Source organism: Bubalus bubalis, chromosome 6, assembly GCF_019923935.1.
Source record: "Bubalus bubalis isolate 160015118507 breed Murrah chromosome 6, NDDB_SH_1, whole genome shotgun sequence".
Classification (NCBI taxonomy): Eukaryota; Metazoa; Chordata; class Mammalia; order Artiodactyla; family Bovidae; genus Bubalus; species Bubalus bubalis.
Window position 1 is genome coordinate 54,515,835 of NC_059162.1, and position 17,849 is coordinate 54,533,683.

Genomic DNA, 17,849 nt, shown 5'->3' on the forward strand with positions numbered 1-17,849 from the left:
AATTTACAATCTTTCTGGAATAACTTTTTGTGTATGGTATGATGTGGAAGTCATTTTCTCATTTTTCCTTGTGGATACTCATTGGCCTAGGACCATTCATTTAAAAATCGTCATTTCTGCCAGTTTTAAATGATTACTGGCTGGTCCTCAAGCTCTCAGTTGAGGCATAAGTCTCAGATAATATTTTAAATGAGCATCCACCATAGCGTTAGCATTACAATTTGTTCTGTCCACACTTGCTCTTCTTATTCCCACTGATTCTCATCTTTGCCATTTAGTAGTTTATTATTTAACTCTCTCTTCAACTAAATAGGAGGTAATTTTTCAGGTGAAGATTAGTGTTATTCATATTTATATTATATTACTATTTATTTGTATATATTGCTAGATGGAAATTTGGAGACATAGAATGCAATGAGAGCAAAGAAAGGAATTCCACTGAATTCTATTAGGTTCTATTGAATATCTATCGAATATCCATAGAACACTGTACCCAGCATATGAAGGGTATGTTTTAAAGTACACAAGAATATTTAGACTGACATATTTCTTACCCTCTGACTCTTTTTCCTCATTAAATATAGGGATAATAGGTACCCCATATCTAAAGTATTGTTATGAGCCTTAAACTATACATTAATAGAAAGAGCTTTGGCTTCAAAGTCAGAGCTAGATGGCTTCAAATTCAGGTCCAGATTCACGTTTACTAGTCTAGGACTTCTGACAATTCACAGTCTCTGAGAGCCTCAGGTTTTATCATCTGTAAAATGGGGACAGATCTAGTACTTTGCTTATATTTCTACATTTACTCTTTCTAATACTAATACCAAATGCATGGAACAAAGTTTGGTGCATAGTATGGATTTGATTACATTTAGGTGCCACTGTTTTTCAATCATCTGCTGTTATATCAAAAGTGTTTGTGCATCATCTATGTACTGAGAACTTTGCTAGGTACTTTCAAAGACAGAGAAGAAAAATTGCTCTTCCCAGGTGCCTACAATCAGATTTATATGTGGGACCTTGGTAGCATGAAAAGAGTAATGAAACCACTCAAAGAATTTAACTCAAACTCAGAAAATGGATTGAACATTGAGACAAGATTATATGAATCAACACAGAGCAGGATACAGAAACATCAGTTACTTGAAGCAGAAAAAGGATTATGTGAGAAATAAGTAGTAGAACCCTTCTTCCCTCCCTCCCTTCCTCACTCTGCTCTTTTCTATTACTGGTAAAGCTCTAACAGGGGAACAAGATATTTCTCAAACTTATTTGGCCGTGAAATATTTTTATCAAGGAACATTCCAGAGGCTCACTGTTCAGTAGAATGACCTTTGGGGAATCCTGGCTTAGACCTCCTGATGTAGAGCACAGAGGCCTTTAAACAGCTGGAAGGTCGTGAAAAGAATAAGTCAAAATCCCAAGGAAGTCCTCAATCAAAAGAGCTCAAGTGAAAGAGAGTGAAAGTGAAAGTCACTCAGTTGTGTCTGACTCTTTGGGACCCTATGGACTATACAGTCCATGGAATTCTCCAGGCCAGAATATTGGAGTGGGTATCTTTTCCCTTCTCTAGGGGATCTTCCCAACCCAGGGATCAAACCCAGGTCTCCTGCGTTGCAGGCAGATTCTTTACCAGCTGAGCCACAAGGGAAGCCCCAAAGGCCCAAGGACTACAAACTCAAGCTGCCTAATTATTATATGTAATAGGTAATAATATGTGAAGAGTTTGGCCTAGGAAGCAATTGATAAATAAGAAACATTATTATTGTTGTTCACTTGGCAACAACAAGTATTAAGTGAGGTGGTTGATAGCATGGGTTCTGGAGAAAGACTTTTGGGGTTCAATCATACTTACTAACTTGTGATTTTAGCACATTATTAAATCTCTCTAATATTGTGGTAAAAGTAAATAATATTGTGGCAAAATATTGTGGTATAAGAATAAGAGGGGATAATGTATATGTAGAAGTTGTCATTGGGTATGAATCAAGTGTGCAAAAATGGAATATAACCTCATTTTTTTATTTATTAAGCACTAAGTGCCAGTACTAGGATTAAGTATGGAGAATTAAAAAAAAAAAAATGTATGACACAGTCATTGCCCTGGAGAACTTACAGTTCTCACTTACTAAACACGAGTATCCAGCTACATAGTGACTGAATCTAACTGGACCTAGAAAATCATTATAGTAGGTTTTCTCATCCTAATACTTTTCAAACTGTCTCCAAAAAGAAATAAACAGCATTATTTTAATTGATGCAATGGATCTTTCTCTCATTTTTCTTTTCAGCAGTCTCTAAGACGTTTTCTAATTATAAAATTTAAAGGTTCCAGTTGAGAAATCATGTCACGCTCTCTCACTAGCATAGCTCTTGCATTTCCTCTGTAGCCTTAGATTCTACTTTCAGTTTCAGTGCTATTTCTTTGCAGACATTGCCTGATAGTTTCGCTTTCTTATCATTGGGTGAGGAAAATCTGAAAAGCCTCAGGAGATTGGAGGGATAAAATAAAGGCCAAATTGCCAGTGAGAGAGAAAAGTGAAACCAAACTCAGAAGAAACACGAAGAGGACAAGCTCTTCTAACCTTCCAGTTGAGGCAGCTTTCTGCTCACCTCTACAGGATCTCTCCACCGGGTAAGACTGAGGCTGGGTGGGAAGAGATTTACGGGAGGGAGCACACTTTCTCTAAAGCAATCATACCAGACAGGCTGCGCAGACTGATCTGTCATAAGTTCAAATGAAAGTCTGATGTTGGGCATTAGGGTGTCCTCTAAGTGCCCACTGCTGAGCTCTGTGCTGAATTAGGTTCCAGCAGAGGCAGAGTCTAAACTGAGAGCCAGGAATGCTTGAAGATTCTTTCTTGATACTTTATTAAAGTGTCTTTATTTATTTTTTATAAAACCCACTAACTAAAGCTCAGAGTTCACTTCTGTCTTTATTGCAAACTTTCCAAGTGCTAGAACTTGGGGTCTACAAAAAAAGGCTACAGGTTATTGTAATTTGGGAGCTTACAAAATCTTTATGCAGCCACTTTTTCTGGTCAGTAACTGATTGATTCTCATTTTATAAAAGTGCTATGTCTCATGTTAAAACCAGACAATCTTCTTGCCAGCAGTCCTGGTGGGCCACTGTTGTAAGAGGAAATGAGTACAGTACTATCATAGGAAAAAAAAAATTTTTTTTAGCCACCCCTAGAGAAATGGGAGGCCAGATAGGTGGAAAGACTAGCATCATATAAGATTCCAGTCTTCAGCCAGCAGAAGTAATCAACTATAATAGAAGCAATCATGCTTTCTTATAGGATAAGAATAAAAACCAGCATCCTTTAGTCTGTCTTTGTTGATATCTCAAAAAGTTAATAAAAGTTTTATCATGATCACTTCCAGTTACAGGGATTGAGACATTGAAGTTAACAAAGTAAGTAGGGCATTACTAAAAGAAAACTTCAACTCCTCTTAATGCTATAAAATCATCAAATCATCAAGTCCTGGTTAAAGAGGTCATGACTAAAATCATGTGAATAAATTTTATATAGAACAGAGTTCAGAGAGGAAACATGATCATTTATAAGATCATGTTTCATAAGAGGAGCTTCATTACCTGAGGTAATTAAAAGCAATATGCCAGTTGATATATACGGAGATAATAAAGCATCAATCTTCAAACACAAGGAGGTCAAAATTTGGTAACATAATTGAGTGAAATATAGAGTGCTAACAAAAATTTCAGAAACTATAACCTGATTAAAATGAAGAGGTGTTTTATTCAAGGTTTATTAGGACTGAAGCCTGGGAGACAAGTTCAAGAAACACTTAAAAACTTATGTTCCTCTTGACTACAAAATAGAAAAAGTTTATAAAGGTCAAAATTAGACCAGTTATTTACAATTCTGTGTTAAGGATTATAATTAAGGCAAAAAGTAAGGACCTGAATTGGTTGCTGAATTGATTTTAAATTGGTTTAAATCGCTGAAATGGTTTTAAACTTCCACAGGGTGGGGGGAGGAGGGAATCCTGAACCATAAAGTTGCAGGTAGCAGATGTTGTCCCAAACACAGCTGATGCTGTCCTTAGGTGTGATACAGGTCAGAGAAAATCCAAGCTTTTCATGGTGCTAGGATATGCCTTAGACTAAATTCTTATTGGCACTCAACTCTTGTTTTGTATGTCTGAACTATGATTACTCCATTGTAATTTCAATTTGTCATGAAGAGTGAGATTCAGATTAGAGGTATCAGTCTTGGGCGAAAACACATGAGTTCAGATGCAGATCAACGGTTAGGAACCAGTGAGTCGCTAGACAGGTGGACTATGGCAGCTCAGCAGTGCCTGTCCCTGAGAGGAGGAAGCCACTGGGGACCCTGAATCTCAGTCTGATCCAGAGCTTGCCCAGGAACAGACTTGGGAGAAATCAGGTCCAAGACTGGGTTAGGATGGCTTGTGTTTCACATTATATAAATGTTTGACATAATATTCCCCAGATGTAGGCTGCCTGTTATATATGCTTAAGGTGAGACAGCTCAGGGTGTCCTGTCCAAAGATCAAAATTTGAAGGTGAAAAGCTTTGAAAGGAAATTTTGTAATGAAGTCAGAATATGTGAGACACAAGGAAAAAAATCTCCATGTTATGGAAATGTGATACAAGCTGAGCCAGTGGAAATGCAGTCTGGTATGCCCTTCTTCTGGAAAAAAATTTGGCAATAAGCAACAAAAGTATATACTCTTGCCTTTTGACAGAGCAACCCCTCATTCCCAGGAATCTATTCGGAAGAAACAGCTGCAACAATATGAAAGCAGGGTTATTCATTGCAGCACTGTAATTGAAAAACACTAGAAGCAATCTAAGTGCCCACACATAGGAGTGGTTAAGTAAACTATGGTATATACATTTAATGGAGTAGGCACCCATCAAAAAGAATGAGCAAGCTTTCTATGAAGTGATATAGAGTGATTTCCATATATTTGTAAAATCTGATCTTTCTTATTAAGAATGTGAATAAGAAAATATAAGTGATTTATGGAAAGGATACCTAGGAAGTATCAACCAGAAACTAATGAGATTGGTTTATTCTCAGAGAATGGGTGGTACTGCATTTGGGACTATTTGTTGACCATGATGGCTACTCCAGTTATTCTAAGGGATTCCTGCCTGCAGTAGTAGATATAATGGTCATCTGAGTTAAATTCACCCATTCCAATTCATTTTAGTTCGCTGATTCCTAGAATGTCGACGTTCACTCTTGCCATCTCTTGTTTGACCACTTCCAATTTGCCTTGATTCATGGACCTGACATTCCAGGTTCCTATGAAATATTTCTCTTTATAGCATCAGACCTTGCTTCTATCATCAGTCACATCCACAACTGGGTATTGTTTTTGCTTTGGCTCCACCCCTTCATTCTTTCTGGAGTTATTTCTCCACTGATCTCCAGTAGCATATTGGGCACCTCCTGACCTGGGGAGTTCATCTTTCAGTATCCTATCATTTTGCCTTTTCATACTGTTCATGGGGTTCTCAAGGCAAGAATACTGAAGTGGTTTGCAATTCCCTTCTCCTTGGACCACATTCTGTCACACCTCTCCACCATGACCCACCCATCTTGGGTGGCCCCACGGGCATGGCTTAGTTTCATTGAGTTAGACAAGGCTGTGGTCCTAGTGTAATTAGATTGACTAGTTTTCTGTGATTATGGTTTCAGTGTGTCTGCCCTCTGATGCCCTCTTGCAACACCTACTGTCTTACTTGGGTTTCTCCTACCTTGGATGAGGGGTATTTCCTCACCGCCCCCCCTCCTGACCTTGAATGTGGAATAGCTCCTCTCAGGCCTCCTGCGCCCACACAGCCACCGCTCCTTGGACATGGGGTTGCTCCTCCCGGCTGCCGCCCCTGGCTTTGGGCATGGGGTAGCTCCTCTCGGCTGTTACTGCGCCGTTGCAGCCTGGCAGTCTTGGCCACTGCCATGTAGGGCTACCCAAAATAGATTGGGTCATAATGGAGATTTCTGACAAAATGCAGTCCCCTGGAGAAGGGAATGGCAAACCACTTCAGTATTCTTGCCTTGAGAACCCCATGAACAGTATGAAAAGAAAAAAAAATACATGACACTGAAGGATGAATTACCCAGGTCAGTAGGTGCCCAATATGCTACTGTAGAAGAGTGGAGAAATAACTACAGAAAGAATGAAGAGATGGAGCCAAAGCAAAAACAACACCCAGTTGTGGATGTGACTGGTGATTGAAGTAAAGACCAATGCTGCAAAGAACAATATAACATAGGAACCGGGAATGTTAGGTCCATGAATGAAGGTAAATTGGAAGTGATCAAACAGGAGATGGCAAGAGTGAACATCAACATTTTAGGATTCAGTGTACTAAAATGGACCAGAATGGTGAATTTAATTCAGATGGCCACTGTATCTACTACTGTGGGCAAGAACCAGTTAGAAGAACTGGAGTAGCCATCATAGTCAACAAGAGTCTGAAATGCAGTACTTGAATGCAATCTCAAAACAACAGAATGATCTCTGTTCATTTCCAAGGCAAACCATTCAATATCACAGTAATCCAAGTCTATGCCCCACCACTAGAGCCAAAAAAGCTGAAGTTGAATGGTTCTATGAAGACCTACAAGGCCTTCTAGAACTAACAGCCACAAAGATGTCTTTTTCATCATAAGGGAATAGAATGCAAAAGTAGGAAGTCAAGAGATACCTGAAGTAACAGGCAAATTTGGCCTTAGAGTACAAAATGAAGCAGGAGAAAGGCTAACAGAGTTTTGCCAAGAGAAGGCACTGGTCATAACTAACACCTTCTTCCAACACAAGAGACGACTACATCATCAGATGGTCAACACTGAAATCAGATTGATTATATTCTTTGCAGTCAAAGATAGAGAAGCTCTATACAGTCAGCAAAAACAAGACCGGGAGCTGACTGTGGCTCCGATCATGAACTCCTTATTCCCAAATTCAGACTGAAATTGAAGAGAGAAGGGAACACCAATAGACTATTCAGGTATGAACTAAATCAAATCCCTCACGATTATACAGTGGAAGTGACAAATAGATTCAAGGGACTATATCTGATAGACAAAGTGCCTGAAGAACTATGGACAGAGGTTTATGACATTGTACAGGAGGCAGTGATCAAGACCATCCCCAAGAAAAAGAAATGCAAAAAGGCAAAATGGTTGTCAGACAAGTCTTACAAATAGCTGAGAAAAGAAGAGAAGTGAAAGGCAAATGAGAAAAGGAAAGATATACCCATTTGAATGCAGAATTCCAAGGAATAGCAAGGAGAAATAAGAAAGCCTTCCTTGGTGATCAATGCAAAGAAATAGACGAAAACAAAAGAATGGGAAAGACTAGATATCTCTTCAAGAAAATTAGAGCTACTAAGGGAATATTTCAAGCAAAGATAGGCAGAATGAAGGACAGAAATTGTATGGACTTAACAGAAGCTGAAGATATTAAGAAAAGGTGATAAGAATACACAGAAGAACTATGCAGAAAAAGATCTTCATGACACAGATAACCACGATATTGTGATCACTCACCTAGAGCAAGACATCCTGAAGTCTGAAGTCAAGTGGGCCTTAGGAAGCATCACTACAAACGAAGCTAGTGGAGGTGATGGAATTCCAGTAGAGCGATTTCAAATCCTAAAAGATGATGGTGTCAAAGTGCTGCACTCAATATACCAGCAAATTTGGTAAACTCAGCAGTGGCCACAGGACTGGAAAAAGTCAGTTTTCATTCCAATCCCAAAGAAAGCCAATGCCAAAGAATGCTCAAACTACGGCACAATTGCACTTATCTCACATGCTAGCAAAGTAATGCTCGAAATTCTCCAAGCCAGGCTTCAACAGTACGTGAGCCGCGAACTTCCAGATATTCAAGCTAGTTTTAGAAAAGGCAGAGGAACTGGAGATCAAATTGCTAACATCCACTGGATTATTAAAAAAGCAATAGAGTTCCAGAAAAACATCTATTTCTGCTTTATTGACTCTGCTAAAGCCTTTGACTGTATGAATCACCAAAAACTGTGGAAAATTTTTCAAGAGATGGGAATACCAGGCCACCTGACCCGCCTCTTGAGAAATCTGTTTCCAGGTCAGGAAGCAGCAGGAAGAACTGGACATGGAACAACAGACTGGTTCCAAATCTGGAAAGGAGTACATTAAGGCTGTATATTGTAACCCTGCTTCTTTAACTTGTATGCAGAGTACATCATGCAAAATGCTGTGCTGGATGAAACACAAGCTGGAATGAAGATTGCTGGGAGACATATCAATAACCTCAGATATGCAGATGACACCACCCTTATGACAGAAAGTGAAAAGGAATTAAAGAGCCTCTTGATGAAAGTGAAAGAAGACAGTGAAAAAGTTGGCTTAAAACTCAACATTCAGAAAACTAAGATCATAGCATGATGTCCAATCACTCTGGAAAATAGATGGGGAAACAATGCAGACAGTGACAGACTTTATTTTTGGAGGGGCTCCAAATCACTGCAGATGGTGATTCCAGCCATGAAATTAAAAGCTGCTTGCTCTTTGGTAGAAAAGCTGTGATCAACCTAGACAGCACATTAAAAAACAGAGATATTACTTTGCCAATAAAACTCCATCTAGTCAAAGCTATGGCTTTTCCATTAGTCATGTATGAATGTGAGAGTTGGACTCTCACTAAGAAAGCTTAGTGCCAAAGAATTGATGTTTTTGAACTGTGGTGTTAGAGAAGACTCGAGAATCCCTTGGAGTGCAGGGAGATCAAACCAGTCAATCTGAAAGGAAATCAGTCCTGAATATTCATTGGAAGGACTGATGCTGAAGCTGAAACTCCAATACTTTGGCCACCTGATGTGAAGAACTGACTCATTGGGAAAGACTCTGATGCTGGAAAAGATTGAGGGAAGGAGGAGAAGGTTAAGATGGTTGGATGGCATCACCCACTCGATATACATAAGTTTGAGCAAGCTCCAGGAGTTGGTGATGGACAGGGAAGCCTGGCGTGGTGCAGCCCATGGTGTTGCAAAGAGTCGGACACGACTGAGGGACTGAACTTAACTAAACTGATGTTATCTACCATCATCTATATATACCATATATGACATATACTATAATCTATATATACCCTATATGATATGCCGTAATCTCCATTCTTTTAGTCTACCTTTGTCTTTATATTTAAAGTGGTTTTCTTGTACACAACAGATAATTGAGTTTTGTGTTTTTAATCCACTCTGACAAGTCTCTGTCTTTTAATTGGTGTATTTAGACCATTGATATTGAAATTGATTACTGATAATTGATTACATTACAGAGTAGGATTAATATCCACCTTACTTTATACTTTTCACTATTCATTGCCCATATCTTTGTCACTATTTTATCTTTCACTCCTTTTCTAACTTTTGGTTTTAATTATGCATTTTATATGATTCCATTTTCTATCCTTTCTTAGCATGGCAATTATACCTCTTTAAAAATTTTTTTTAACTGTTTTGCCCTAGAGATTGCAATATACATTTCTAACCAATCCATGTTCAGTGTCAAATAACACTCTACCACATCACCAATAGCACAAGCACCTTAAAATAACAAAATATTCGTAATTCTTCTCTCTGGTCTTTTGTATCATTGCTATAATTCATTTCACTCATACATACTCTTCAATCTTCAAATACATTGGTGCTATTATTGCTTTAATAAATTGTTGTATGTTAGATCAACTTAGAATAAGAGAAATATATTTTTATTTTCTTGCCATTTATTCCTCCTTCAGTGCTCTTCCAGTCTTTATGTAGATCCAAATTTCTGATATATCATTTTCCTCCTCTGAAGAACTTTAAACTTTCTTACAAATCAGGGTTCCTGGTGAGAGAGTCCCTCAGTTTTTGCTTGTCTAAGGAAGTACTTATTTCTCCTTCACTCAGAAGAATAATTTCAGTAGATACAGAATTCTAATTTGGTGTTGCTATTTCTTTCAAGATTTTAATTATTTCACTCCATTCTCTTCTTGCTTGTATGCTTTCAAAGGAGATGCCTGATATAATTCTTACCCTAGTGCCTCTATGAGTAAAATAAAATCTCTTTGCCTCATTTCAAGATTTTCTCTTTGATTTTCTGTAGTTGAATATGCTGTGCTTTTCAATTTGAGAAGTTTCTATTGACACACCTCCAAATTCACTGAGTCCGTCCCAATCATGTTCAGTCTACTGATGAACCCACCAAAGACATTCTTCATTCTGTCAGCCTGTTTTTAGTTTCTTGTATCTCCTTACAATTGTGGGAGTTTCCATTTCTCTCCCTACATTACTCACTTGTTCATCCACATTTGCCTCCTTCTCCATTAGATTTCTTAGCATATTAATCACAGTAATTTTAAATTTAGCTGTCTGATAATTTGCAAATTTCTGTCATGTCTGAGTCTGGTTCTGATACTTGATTTGACGCTTCAGACTGCTTTTATGCCTTTCAGCATGTCTAGTAATTTTTTTGTTGAAAGCTGGCATAGTTTAATATTTTGAAGGACCTGATGTAAATATGTCCATAGTGTGAGGTTTTATGTTAACTGTCAACAGGTTAGATTGTGTTTACCACTCGTTTTGGCTGCTGTGTCAGGAAATAACATTTCCTTACTGTTAATGTTTTTGCCTCTCTGCTATCTTTTGGTTTCCCTAGAAGAGTGGTCCCCAAACGTATTGGAACCAGAGACTGGTCTTATGGAAGACAATGGGAGTGGAGGTAGAGGCTAGTTCAAGCGCTGATACTAGTGATGGGGAATGGCACATTAAGCTTCCCTTTCTTGCCCTGCAGCTCACCTCCTGCTGTGCAGCCAAGTTCCTAACAGGCCATGGACTAGTACCAGTCTGCAGCAGGGGGTGGGGGGTGTTAGGGACCCCTGCCTGCCCTAGAGAACTTTTCTGCTGCTGCTGCTGCTGCTGTTGCTAAGTCGCTTCAGTCATGGCCGACTCTGTGCGACTCCATAGACGGCAGCCCACCAGGCTCCCCCTTCCCTGGGATTCTCCAGGCAAGAATTCTGGAGTGGGTTGCCATTTCCTTCTCCAATGCATGAAAGTGAAAAGGAAAAGTGAAGTCGTTCAGTCGTGTCCGACTCTTAGCGACCCCATGGACCGCAGCCTACCAAGTTTCTCCGTCCATAGGATTGCCCAAGCAAGAGTACTGGAGTGGGTCGCCATTGCCCTCTCTGAGAACTTTTCTACTACCATCTAAATCAGTATGTCTCCCCAAATATCATATGTTGAAAAACTTATGACCGATGTGCTGGTTTTGGTGATGGGGTCTTTAGGAAGCGATTAGTTCACGAGTGCAGAACAATCATGAATGAGTGTAATGCTTCCGTAAACTCATAACATGTACCATGCCCATACCATACCCTTGCTATGGTAGTTATTTTTAGTCTTTTGAGGGACTTTCATACTGTTTTCCATAGTGGCTCCATCAATTTACATTCCCACCAATAGGGTACATACAAACACCACATTTTTAAAATCTTTTGCATTCACTTTAAAGGCATTGTTACTCTGTAGATAATTCTGGTTGACATTTTTCATTCAACACTTTAATAGAGATGTTATTCCACTTTTTCTTAACTTATATAATTCTTAGCAATGTTTCTTTCCAAGCCTAGTTTTTGTTCTTCTGTGTGTAATGTTTCTTTTTTCACTGCTTGTCTCTAAGATTTTCTGTTCATAATTGGCTTTTATTACTAGTCTGTGGGGTGCAAGGCCGTATTTATCTTATATTTGTTTTGTTTGGGGTTCTGTGAACCTTTGATTGGCAATTTGTCTCTTTTATTAATTTTGGGAAATTTTCTCTTCAAGTATTTTTCCTGCCTCTTTCTTTACTTCTTCTATTTTTATTTTTCCAGTTATGTGCACAAGAAACCTTTTGTCATTGTACTGGGGGATATCCTAAACTATTGAAGGCTCAGAATATTTTTTTCTCTCTTATTTCTGTGTTTCCATGTGGTTAATGACTATCGATCTAGCTCAGATTGTATGGTTCTTTCCACCAATTTGTTCACATATCTTCTGTTAATTCCTTTAAAAGAATTCTTAGTCACTGATATTGTGCTTTACTTTTATAGGATTTCCACTTAACTCTATTAATAGCATGCAGTCTTTAAAAAATGTAAATGTGTTCATGTGTGTTATTCACCTTTCCAGTAGATCTTTCAACATAGTAATAGTGATTTCAAAGGCCCTGATTTTTCCACATTAGGTTTATTTCTGATATTGTTTCTGTTCTTTGTCTTATCTCATTATGATGCATAGTTTTAAGTTGGGTTTTTTTCTTTGTTTGTTTTTGTTTGTTTCTTGTTTTTGCTTGACTCCATTTTTATTGTATGCTTAGCACTGTAAAAAAAATGTGAGTGTTGAGATGGTAAGATTTATATTTGAAAAATAGCACAACCTCTATTTTGGTTAGGATGATTGTGGGGGGCATTTAGTCAGTGTAGTAATTCATCTGTGCTGAGTTTTGTTGTTGCTACACTCCATCAAGTCCACCACAAGCTTCACATTCCTCCAGCGGAATTCTATTTGTACTGGAAGACCTGAAGCACCAGAAGACTCTTTTAGTTTTCCTGTTCCATCCTCAACCTTTAGCAGACCCTGCATACTTGTCTTATGGGCAGTCTCTGTGCTCTTGACCTATTCCAATGGTAGACTGCTGTTTTTGTTTTTTGTTGTTGTTTATTTACTCATTGCAAGGCTTTGTTGAATGCCTGCATACTCTTAGGTTTTCCAGGTAAATCTGTTGCACCTCAAACCTTGAAAAGCTCAGTCAGTCTGCCCAACAAAAGTTATTGCATATCTCCTGCCCTGCATCTACTATTTCTTGTGATACTTGATGGAGGCCAATGGAAGATTTTATATGAGTATGTGTGAATTTCTCTTATGTCAAGGTTTATTGGGGATTCTGGCCATTGTGCAATATGCAGGAAGTTTATTAAAAATTTTGTTATTCTAATATCTGTAATCAGATAAAAGATAACTTGTTTATGTGGCTCATCTTCTCAAAAGGGATTGCAACTCTTTGAAATTTCATCTTCTTGCTTTGTGACCTCACTTGAGATGGGTTTTTAAAAACATGATTTTATATATTATTTGGACCTTTTTTTCTTTTCAGATGGAAGCAATGTTCTCTTGAGTCATTTTGGATTCTTAGTAGTTTGAAACATGGATCTCATTTCTGTTGATTAGTCACTCTAGCTTTACCAATTTCATACACAACCAATTTTACAAACAGTTTGGTTGCTTTGGCTCTCCTATTATATACTGGTTTTCTACTTCATTAAGTCTGTTTTGCTTTTATTTTGGTTTCTTCTACTTTTTCCTCATTTGGGTCACTTGAAGAGATTGATATTTAGCTTGTTTTCTACTTGAATTCTTTACTAGTTTATGGCTTGAGGATATGAATTTCACTGAAATTAGTGATTTAACTGCATCTTAAAGTCTGAAATATAGTATTATCAGTATTGCTCATTTAAAAATATTTTATATTTTTCAAAATAAAATTCTTTGTGACCTATATATTATTTAGAATTATAATATAAAAATATAAGAATCTTCAGTTTTCTTTTTGTCACTGTTTTATAGCATTGAAAAGTGAAAGTGTTAGTTGCTCAGTCGTGTCCAGCTCTTTGCAAACTCATGGACTATAGCCTGCCAGGTTCCTTTGTCCATGGGATTCTCCAGGCAAGAATAGTGGAATTGGCAGCCATTCCCTTCTCCAGGGGATCTTTCCAGCCCAGGGATTGAACCTGGGTCTCCTGAATTTCAGGCAGATTCTTTACACATCTGAGCCAATAGGGAATATTTTTTTAACATAGTATTATGGTAAATTGGTATACTCTGCTTGACTTTAATTTGTTGACCTGAAAAAAATATGTTTTCTACAGTGTTTGATCACAATTATCAACGTATTAAATATCTATTTGTTCAATTTGCTAATTATCCTCTTCAAATCTTTGGGCTTCTCTGGTGGCTCAGATGTTAAAAAATTTGCCTACAGTACAGGAGACATGGGTTTGACCTCTGAGTCAGGAAGATTCCCCTGGAGAAGAAAATGGCAACCCACACCAGTATTCTTGCCTGGAGAATTCCATGGACAGAGGAGCCTGATGAGTTACAGTCCATGGAGTTGCAAAGAGTCAGACATGACTGAGCAAATAACACTTCACTTCACCTCATGTCTTCAACACCATTACTGATTTTGTGTGTTGGTTCTATTAATCTCTGAAGTGGGATAAGTGTGTCCTTAAAATTGTGACTTTCCCTATTCTTTCAATTCTGCCATTTTCTCAATTTATTGGAAGCCATATTATAAAGTGAAAGCCATTCAGTCGTGTCCGACTCTTTATGACCCCATGGACTGTGGAGTCCATGGAATTCTCCAGGCCAGAATACTGGAGTGGGTAGCCTTTCCCTTCTCCAGGGGATCTTCCCAACCCAGAGATCGAACCCAGGTCTCCCATATTGCAGGTGGATTCTTTACCAGCTGAGCCACAAGATACATACAAATACAACAATATTATGTCTTCTATAAAGCTGAAATTTTCTTCAATTTTCTGCATGCATATAGACAGGCATTTTTGCTCTTAAAATATATTTTTATATGCTGCTATATGTATTACTCACAAACAGTATAATAATCTGTTTTCATATACCACTTGTAGATACTTTGGTAATAGTATATATCATGTTCCAGAGCCAAACATATCTAAGTGGCTTTACAGTCTTCATCTAGAAACACAAATCTTTATACCCTAACTGACAACAACAAAAAGTTGATGAAAACAAGAGAGGAGATCCAGAGAGACAGAACAAGACCAAGAGCGAGAGAGAGAAAAAAAAAGAAAGAAATTTCTTGGATCCAGATAATTGAGAAATGATTAACTTTATCGGTTTTAGGTCATATGCCTAATCTCCGCCTAAATCAATCTTGGTGGCTCAGGAATTACAGGGCCACAGTAATTTTCCCTGCTTGGATTCAAGTCTTGAATCTACTCAGTGTAATCTCAGAATTCTAGAAAAATCTGTCCCTGATATTGTCACATACACCTTTACAGTTACAACACGCTCTGCAGCTCCAAATACGGTGTCATTTTATTTTACAAAATAAGCATATGGCAAGCGGACTAAGGATTTTTATACTGTTCTAGCTGATTTTGCAACCAGAGAAGTCTGCATAGGGAATATGTACCAAAGCACTTGCTCCTGGGGAGTCTTGGCCATAGAGCTTTGAGACTACATTCTGCCTGTCCTTCCTTTCTCCTCATTGCCATCTGAAATACAGATGGGATAGCCAGACCCTGATTCACAGGGTTAAAAACCTGTAACAGAAACTGGTGACTAAGTGAAATTCTTGAGCTCCTTTTACAGAACAGCAGGTAAGGGAACAGGTTGTTTGAAAACTCCTATTGTACCACAACAAAACTGGCTGATACCAGGTCAAACCAATACAGCTCATCAGAATCTGTGCAGAAGAGACCTGCTTGTCCCATAGGCGACCCACTGTCATCACAGCCCAAAATTCACCAACCTGTTTCACACAAAATCCTCTGTATTTGCACGTGTCCCATGAAGAAGCATGTAACCAAGATAAACTTGCACAGAACACCAATTATCTCACTTTTCCTTACCACCAATCACTTTTCTCTAAGGCATAAGACCATTCTGCTTCTTTTTCCTGTTAATATTCTAAGCCCCTGTCCTCTTGGGAGGCAGACCTGAGACTTGTTCTCTTGCCTCCTTACTGGCTGCCTCTGCTGCAAACCTTGGTGTCTCAGTGTTTTGGCTTGTAGCTCCTTGGGCAAAAGAACCTGGTTCCCTAACAACAGCAGTCAAGCTTTTAACTTGTAGGGTAGTACAACACCTTAGGATACAGAAAAGAATGGAAGAAATCTTAATCAACCCCCAAACCCCAAAGGTGGATCCACCTTAGTAAAAGAACAGAAAAAAAAAAAAAAAAGTGAGTATTTCTGGGCTATAAAATCAAAGATTAAATACACAGGTTCCTCTGTCCATGGAATTCTCTAGGCAAGAACACTGGAGTGGGTTGCCATTTACTTCTCCAATGAAGAAAGAAACCACCGAGTTAAAAAGAAAATAGTTTTTTAAAAAGGAAAGGGAAAAAGAAACGAATTAAAGACTTTTCAACTGAAGAAAAATTAATAAACAAACCCCTTCTTTCACAAAAACACCCCTGAGAGAAAGGCTGTTGAACTCTCATCCTACCATTATTTGGGTCCCATTCACTGTGGGGTCAGGAATGCCTAAGTCACCTGTGGAGGAGGGACGAAGTTGGGTTTACCCAGCCAGGCAGGGAGGAACACTTGTCTCCCTGGCTTTCCTGGAAGGTATCTAGGTTACTGCCTCCAGGAAAGAAAAAAAAAAAAATACAAGTCCTCTGTCCTTTCGATTTCAATTCTCATAAACCCCACCCACACCGGATGGCTTTTAATAACCAACTGGCTTTTCAGCTGCTGAATATAAGAGCAGTTTCCAGAGGAGCCAGAGGCAAGAGGAGCCCTAGGGGGGATCCAGAGCAGCTGACTTGACTCTCAGCTGCAGTGTCTGCTCCATGTAAGTTTGCTCCTAAACTTGACCTTCCAAGCACTCTTCTATTAAATAAGGACAATAAAATCCCCCAGTGCAGACCCTATCCTGGGGGAGGGGAGGCAAGGATGGCCCCGTGGGGTCAGAGCTTAGCTCAAGCAGCTCAGAGTTGGTTGGCTTTGAGGCATGTCACCCTGATGCTCTGCTCCTCCTGGAGCATGTAGCAGTTGCTGTTGTTCAGCTGCTAAGATGGTGTCCGACTCTTTGCGACCCCATGGGCTGCAGCACCCTAGCCTTCACTACCTCCTGGAGTTTGCTCAAACTCATGTCCATTGAGTCCATGATGCCATCCAACCATTTCATCCTCTGTCACCCCTTCTGCTTCGGCCCTCAATCTTTCCCAGCATCAGAGTCTTTTCCAATATGTTGGCTTTTCACATCAGGTAGCCAAAATATTGGAGCTTTAGCTTCAGCAACAGTCCTTCCATGAATATTCAGAATTGAAGTCCTTTAGGATTGACTGGTTTGATCTCCTTGTTGTCCAAGGGAACCCCCTAAGCAGGGCTGGAGCAAAAAGTCCGGCATGGGACAAGGAGCAGTGTGTGCTTCATCTTCTGAGAAAAAGGGGCTGAAGTCCTTTTTAGGACTGAGGGCCCAAACTCCCAGCCCCCTCGCAGAAGCCCTGGGTGCAGTCTCCTCCTCCAACCCCCTCCATCATGACTGCACCCCGCTGGGCACTGGTGGTAGTCCACAGACAATTTAAATCCTAACAGATTAACAGTGGATTTTTTTTTTCTCTTAACATTCAATATTCGGAATAATACAAAACTGTATTATTTGAAATAATTTAATCTCATTCTTAATAAAAAAAATACTTACTGTAAGCCAATTCGTGTTTATTTACTATGCATTTTTTTTTAATACCTGGCCCATGCAAATACTGCCTCTTATAACTTCTGATGCTTGCTGAAAATACAGTGTGGGGTACTTTTAACTATCACTTCAGATAACTACTGAATTGCAACCATTGGAAACTGTTCATCATCTTCTGCCATCTAGTAACACTATTTCATTCTAGTTATTTAGTTTTGAAGTTCCTTCATTTGAAAACCTCAGAATATTTTTAATTAAAAAAATACATGGTAAACTTATGGTCTCCTACCAAAGCTTTATGAATATTCTGACTCAGAAGTGAATGCTACTATTCCTGTTGCTTAAAACTCTTCACCTTAAAAATGGTGATTTTTCAAGTAAAAAT

General features: G+C 38.8%; 1 protein-coding gene across 5 annotated transcripts in view; it reads left to right on the forward strand.

Moving 5' to 3' along the window:
- The window catches only part of LOC102399202 (guanylate-binding protein 4), a 105,923-nt gene that overhangs the window by 44,443 nt on the left and 43,631 nt on the right, over positions 1-17,849 (forward strand). For 3 of the 5 annotated variants that reach the window (XM_045166097.1, XM_045166101.1, XM_045166100.1), the window contains exon 1: positions 2,455-2,638. The exons of 1 other annotated variant lie outside the window; for it this stretch is intronic. The gene's annotated coding sequence lies outside the window, so the exon portion shown is untranslated. Of the gene's footprint in view, positions 1-2,454; positions 2,639-16,515; positions 16,619-17,849 lie in introns of those variants that run through there. One more of the 5 variants, XM_045166099.1, reaches the window with a different exon arrangement.